We start from the raw sequence: 7051 nt of genomic DNA, 5'->3' as shown, positions 1-7051 counted from the left end.
TAGGTACCACAGCAAAACAAAATATTTACCAAATTACTTTGAAAAGGTTTTGTTCAAAGTTAGAAATTAAAAACCAAAAAAATTCCTGTCTTCAGCCCCTACTATGTGAGGTGCCACAAGGTTCTCTGCTTTGTCCTCACCATGGAGTAAGGTATCATCACTATACTAATGTACCCATTTATATATCTCCACCCCAGCACATTAAGCGATGAACTCCTCCCCCCCCCCCCCCAGTGTCTGGAGAATGTGAATATTTGGATGGGGAACAACAGGCTTCAGCTGAACCCTAGCAAGACTGAATAGCTTTGGATGTGGGAGCCTACTTTGGATGTGGGTATCGTTCCAGGACGATACCATCTTTGGTACAAGAGGGTTTGCATTGTCCCAAACAGATGCAGTCCACAATAGGGGTCCTTGTAGCTCCATGACTCCTGCTTAATGAGCAGGTGGTAGCTGTGATTAGGAGGGCCTTTGCACAACAACTTCTTGTGCACCAGTTGTGCCTATTTCTGGATCAGCAGGCCCTGCTAAGACATTCATATCCTAATCGCCTTCATATTGGACTACTGCAATGCACTTTATATGGGGCTGTCCCTGAAGAGTATCCAGAAGGTCCATCCGGTACAGAATGCAGCAGCACAGGCAGTTATGTGGCTAATAGAACAGTTCTGTGAACTGCAAGTGCTCCCTGCATGCTTAATGGAAATGCCAAAATATTAGTATAAATGATTATTTCTTTGTCATCTACTTTTTGGATTGACTTGTTTAATCCAGAATGATCGCCTGTTTATACAATCATTGCAGAAAGCAGCACTAACACGAATCGGATTCTTTCCAATGAAACCAGCACTAATGCAAAAGCCATGTTTTTAAAGTTAAATGAAAGTGAAAAACTCTTGATCACTGCAGACATTTTAAAAAGTAAGTGCAGCCTCTTAGTCTATCCATAGGAAGGTTAAAAAATTATCTAGATCAGATCCGGCCAATTTGTAGAAGTCACATTGATAAATTAAAAATTATTGTGGGTCACAAGGGAACATTTGGAGCACCAGTCAGCTGTTTGACAGTTGCAGCTGGTGGCGTCAGTGAAGCCTGAAGGCGTTGAAGATGCTTAGCAGCATGTTTTTCCAGACAGTGGTAGCAGATTCTTACTTGCAGCAACAACATTAAACAGTGGTGAATTCACTGAATGTTTAGAAAATGCCTCCGGGCTACACACAGCAGCCTGCAGCCATATGCTCTATAGGCTTGATCTAGATTTTGCTTTCCCCATTATGGATTCTAATGGAGGTGCCAAATATATTTCAAGATTTACTGCAAAATTCTTTTGCTTTTTAAGATACAATGAAATAACAATGGGAGGCAAACCTCTACAGTGGTATAGTGTGAGGCTATAGGGCTCTAAGCTCTACAAGCAAGCAAAAGAAAAACAGATGTAGAAAAAAAAATAAACATGAAAACAAAAGAGCCTGGATTTGGTATAACATCAAAATCAAATCAACATGGAATCTTTTATAGTTCATCTTTGAGAAACATACCATAAGCTTATCAAGCCTCCCTGGTATGAATTCCCTTATGGCAAAAAAAAAAAAAAAAAAAAAAAAAAAAAAAAAAAAAAAACAGGTGAAGAAATGCATAAAACAGCCAAGAATCAAATGTTCAACAATTTTTTTAAAAAAAAGAGAGATAAAGCCAAATTTACCACTATGACTTGCGTTAATAATTCAAGTGGAACTGAACTTTAACTGTAGCTGCCCACATTGCATAAACAATACATTATTCTATGTGCTTTGTGTGTAACACACCAGAAGTTTTTGTGTTTTTTTCTTCTTCTTTTACTTTCCCCCTGATCTAGCAGAAACTGTCACTCAAATTATGCCAAAACGTTTTCCAACAGCTGAGAATATACGTTACTCGAGGTTCAGCTACACCCGTCACTGAGAATCAAAGAGAGAATTTCCATACAAGTCCAACCTAACAAGACATGCAGATAATGAATAGGCATATTAAAAAAGCAAGAATGTGAACTGTGTACATTTGAAACTCTGCAGAAGCTTCTGGGAAAAAAAGCAAGAATCCCTCACCTTTCCCTCCATCCTTTTTAATCATTAGCTTATACTGTGTTCTCAAAAGGAAAGGTATTTATATTTTCTGTTCGCAACACAATTTCCCAACAATAAGAGGTTCACTTGTAAATTGTTCTGCTCTGTTCATAGCAACAGCTCAAGCAAATGATAAACTTCTGCAGTCTAGGATGCAGCTATAAACTTTACATGCCATAAACAGTACATGCATTGCAATACTGTACACCAGTGGTGAAATCTGAACCAGTTTACTACTGGTTTGCTGGCTGTGCATGCGTGCTGCACGCCAAACCACCAAATGCGAGGTGTGCGCGCACATGGTGCATGCCAAAAGGAGGCATGGGGTAAGTAGAACAGTGCGCCCAAGGGGGGTGATCAGCTGTGGTGTGCGATCTTTTTTTTAACTTTTAAAAGCATTTTTTTACAACCTAGAATAGGTTGTAAAAAAATGCTTTTTAAAATAAAAGAAGGCTCTGACGATGAAGCAGCTCAGCTGTGATCGTCAGACTTTTATTACCTTTTGAAACCATTTTTTACAACCAATTTGCCCAAATACTTTGTAAAAAAAAGGCTTTTAAAAGAAAAAAAAAAGGCTTTGACGATTGCACAGCTCAGCTGTGATTGTCGGAGCCTTTTTAAAAACTTTTTAAAAGCATTTTTACTACTGGTTTCGGAGAACCGGCAGTAAAAAAATGCCTAAAAAGGAAAAAAAAAATTTCCGACGATCAGCTGAGCAACACACGATCTTCTGAACTTTTTTTTTTTACTTTTTAAAGCATTTTTAACTACCTGTTCTGGAGAACTGGTAGTAAAAAAATGCTAAATTTTTTTTTAAAAAGTTCCAACGATTTTGTGTCACTCACCTGATTATCGGAACTTTTTAATATATTTTTTACTACTGGTTCAGCGAACCAGTAGCCTTTTTTACTACTGGTTCGGGCAAACCGGCCCAAACCAGGAGCATTTCACCCCTGCTGTACATGCAAAACACGCAGGGCTGTGATCACACACTTGTGACCGTTTTGACTTTATGACTCCTTCTTTGTGAATATCACAGCAACATTATGCAGCTTTTTGCTGGGAAACAACATAAGGCAATCACAGGAAGTTTATGACAGAATGTCCTATCCTGTTTCCCCGAAAATAAGACATCCCCTGATAATAAGCCCAATCAGGCTTTTGAGCGCATGCACTAAAATAAGCTTCTGCTGAAAATAAGCCCTCCCCAAAAATATTTAAACACAGAGCTGGAAATCAGGTAAGATAGCAAGAGGACCCCCATCTTGCTCCACGCGCCTCAAAATAATAAGACCTCCCCAAAAATAAGGCCAAGCACTTATTTCGGGGTTCAAAAAAATATAAGACAGGGTCTTATTTTCGGGGAAACATGGTAACTAACGAACTAATGTATGATCAAATGTCTATGGAGATTCTCAGTTATCCAGGTCATGATTGTCCCAAAGGTGCTTTTTTCAAGAGGCAACTGGACTTTCTGGTTTTTCTTTGAAAAAGAACCAGTCAGAGCTGAAGAAGGTTCTTGGATGAGAAGTGAAACATCTTCAAAGAAAAACCAGAAAGTCCAGTTGCCTCTTGAAAAAAGCCCCTTTGGGATAATGTATGACCAAATATCTTCTGAATGTACAGGTAGTCCTTAACTTATGATCACAATTGAGACCAAATTTTTTGTCAGAAGTTGTTAAGTGAATCTTGCCCCATTTTACGACCTTTTGTGCCATAGTTGTTAAGTGAACCACCACAGTTGTTAGTAAGTGAATCTGGCTTCCACATTGACTTTGCTTGTCAGAAGATCACAAAATAGCAATAGCAATAGCACTTAGACTTACCTACCACTTCATAGTGCTTTACAGCCCTTTCTAAGTGGTTTACAGAGTCCGCATATTGCCCCCAATAGCCTGGGTCTTCATTTTACTGACCTCAGAAGGATGAAGGGCTGAGTTAACCTTGAGCCAGTGAGGATTAAACTGCTGGCAGTCGGCAGTCAACAACGGCCTGCAGTACTGCATTCTAACCACTATGCCACCACAGCTCAGTGACCACATGACCCCAGGACACTGCAACCATCATAAATATAAGTCAGTTGCAAATGTCTGAATTTTATCATATGACTCTGGCGATGTCACAAAGGTTGTAAGTGAGAAAAAGGGCATAAGTCACTTTTTTCAATGCTAACATTGAACATTATATGCTAACATTATAATTTTCAATGCTAACATTATAACATTGAATGGTTACTAAATGAACTGTTGTAAGTCAAGGACCATCTATATTAATTTCTATCTCTTAGGGATGCCATTTTCTTCCTAAAAACAACTTTATTTCTCCCAACCCCAATATTGGTATCTTGGCAGGGCAGAATAAGTAGAGTAACTTTATCTCTTTTTCATCAATTCTAGCTTTACTTTAAAAACTGACATCTGTATTTATGATTTGCTCTCAGAAAAACGCTCTCATTTATTCTCATTTTTTTGCCCATATAAACCAGAAGATCCCCCATTCAGATCAGAGGTAAACTGGGCCACAGTATTAAATCCTACTGGATCTAGTTTAGGGAGGCCTTTTTAAAGAACTTCAGGATTATAAACTGAGCTATAGATTTATGTATTGCTCAAATCCAAACTGCTGTCTAAAATTTATCTTAATTTTCCTGGCCGTCTAGAATATTTCAAAATATATATTTGAATAGAACCTTCAACCTACATGAATTTTCCCATAATTTGCCATCTTTTAAGGGGTTCCGCTATATGTCTAGCCTTCCAGAGAAATTAAATTGATGAGGATGCAGGATCAAACGAATTAGGACTTTCAAGCATTAAAATTTCAGATCAGGACACACTTCACCTACCCTTTGAAATTCTTCATATAAGACTATCCATTCCCAAATATTATATATTAAACATATGCAAAAATAAAAACTAGCTGAATCAAAAATAGTAAATAAACAAATTGTTTTTAAAAAGATATGGAACTACTGAACTAAAGTAATGTAATTCAATTTATTAGATAATAAACAAGAAAAATACTTGGTTCACTTTGCAAATATATTCTCTGCTACCATTCATTCCATAAAATACAGTAAGACAAACATAATTGGAATTTTCTAAAATGATTGCACAGTCATATCACATTCATAGGTTTCAGGAAAGTAGAAATAATGTACAGGTTATTTGTAGGACATGACCAAGCTAAACCCGAGGGAGGGGTCAAACTCATTATCAGTCATGAGTCCCTACGCAGCCACAAGAGATCTAAGTCCAATCCACCTTGAATTTCTTTCTATACTTAATTCCCATGAATTTCCCTTGACCATTAGTAGTTCAGATTCTTGTAGAGAGCTTAAACTTGACATTATTAGAACAATTAAAAAGGACATGAATGAAGTAGAATTTTCAAAGCAGAGTCAGCAACAACGGGTGGTGATTGCAAAACTATTCAGATTATGACTTTACACTTTTTATACATTTTTTTATATAGTAGACACTATTTGTACAAGATACATTCACAGTGAGATGCAAAATTCACAGTTGCTAAATAAATAATAGGGGGGGAATAGTGTGCAATTTACAATTGGCAAAAAAGGGGTTTATGAACCCAGACAATAATCTTTACATCTCAGTTGTCCTTGTTTTTCCATTAAATAACCATTTTTCTACCCACCAAAGTGTAATTTAAAATAGAAGCTTTCAAACTTTTGTTAATAGCAAAAACTGATGAACACTGTTTACATAGGTTAAAATCCATCTCGTGATAATTTTAGCACTGTAACAAGAATTCTCATCTAGCAAAACAAAACCAATGGGCTGTTCCCCCCCCCACATGATGCAGAAATGTACATATACACAAATTATCATTTACAGTGTAATCATAATATATTTTATTATAGAATCCAGTTCACCACTTGCTATTATTGGGTGCAGTTCTTCAAAAGACTGGATCTCTACTCCCTGATTTAAGAGACAAAAATCATATTGTTATACCCAAACTCTTCTGTCTTGCACACCCAATACTGAAAGATATTGTTTTAAGATTCTGTTTTATTGTATTTTAGCATTGGATTTGTGCTTTTCTTAATTGTTTGTGTACAATTATTACTTTTGGAAATTATAATGAGGTTTTAGATTATATGTGTAATGTTTCTATTTTATTATTGTTTTGTATTTGTATTGTGAACTATTGCATGCTGGTTTGGTCAAGAATGAAAAGAATAGAAATACTGTATGTTATGGTAAATAAAATAGTTTCTCTATAGTTATCTCTGTTACACAATATAGATTAAATACTGGATGATGGGGCCCAAGTATTATTTACCTTCTTTATAAATCACTAAATATATTGTATTAAGAAAACATACTTTATGTAATCTGCTCGCAGACTACAATAGCCACATTTTAGATTCCCCAAATGCAATGAAATATGGGAAATGTATTATGCCATGCAAGAGGCAAAAAACGGTCTTATCACTACTTCTTTGTTAAATACTTCATCACATAGAATTTTTGTATGTTACATATAAAGAGAAAATGCGTCTAACAGGATTATTTGAAGTATCTGGTACTAAGAATGTTCAAAACTGGCAAAACCTATTTTTTAATATACTTGTTAAGGCATCAGGTTAGTAACTGAGACACTGTGAGTTCTAGTCCTGCCTTAGGCACAAAATCCTCAGGTCAGTGACCCTCAGCCAGTCATTCTCTCCACCCTAGGACTCAGCCCTAGGAAAGAGGCAATGGCAAACCACTTCTGACCTGACAAGTCTCTGAGAATTGGACAGATTGAACAGAAGAGAGAAAGAAGTCAACAGCAGCAAAAACTGGGCCCGGGGCGGGGGGGGGAGGGAAGGGGGGGCAGAAAAAAATCTAAAGTGTGCTTTTACAAAATGGAATACACAAAGTGTTATGGGCACTTGTAACAATCATATGCATGTTTATTTGGCCAGTCCTCTGGGATTT

Source organism: Pantherophis guttatus, chromosome 5, assembly GCF_059756535.1.
Source record: "Pantherophis guttatus breed Tessera chromosome 5, ASM5975653v1, whole genome shotgun sequence".
Lineage (NCBI taxonomy): Eukaryota > Metazoa > Chordata > Lepidosauria > Squamata > Colubridae > Pantherophis > Pantherophis guttatus.
This window is presented reverse-complemented; position numbering follows the sequence as displayed.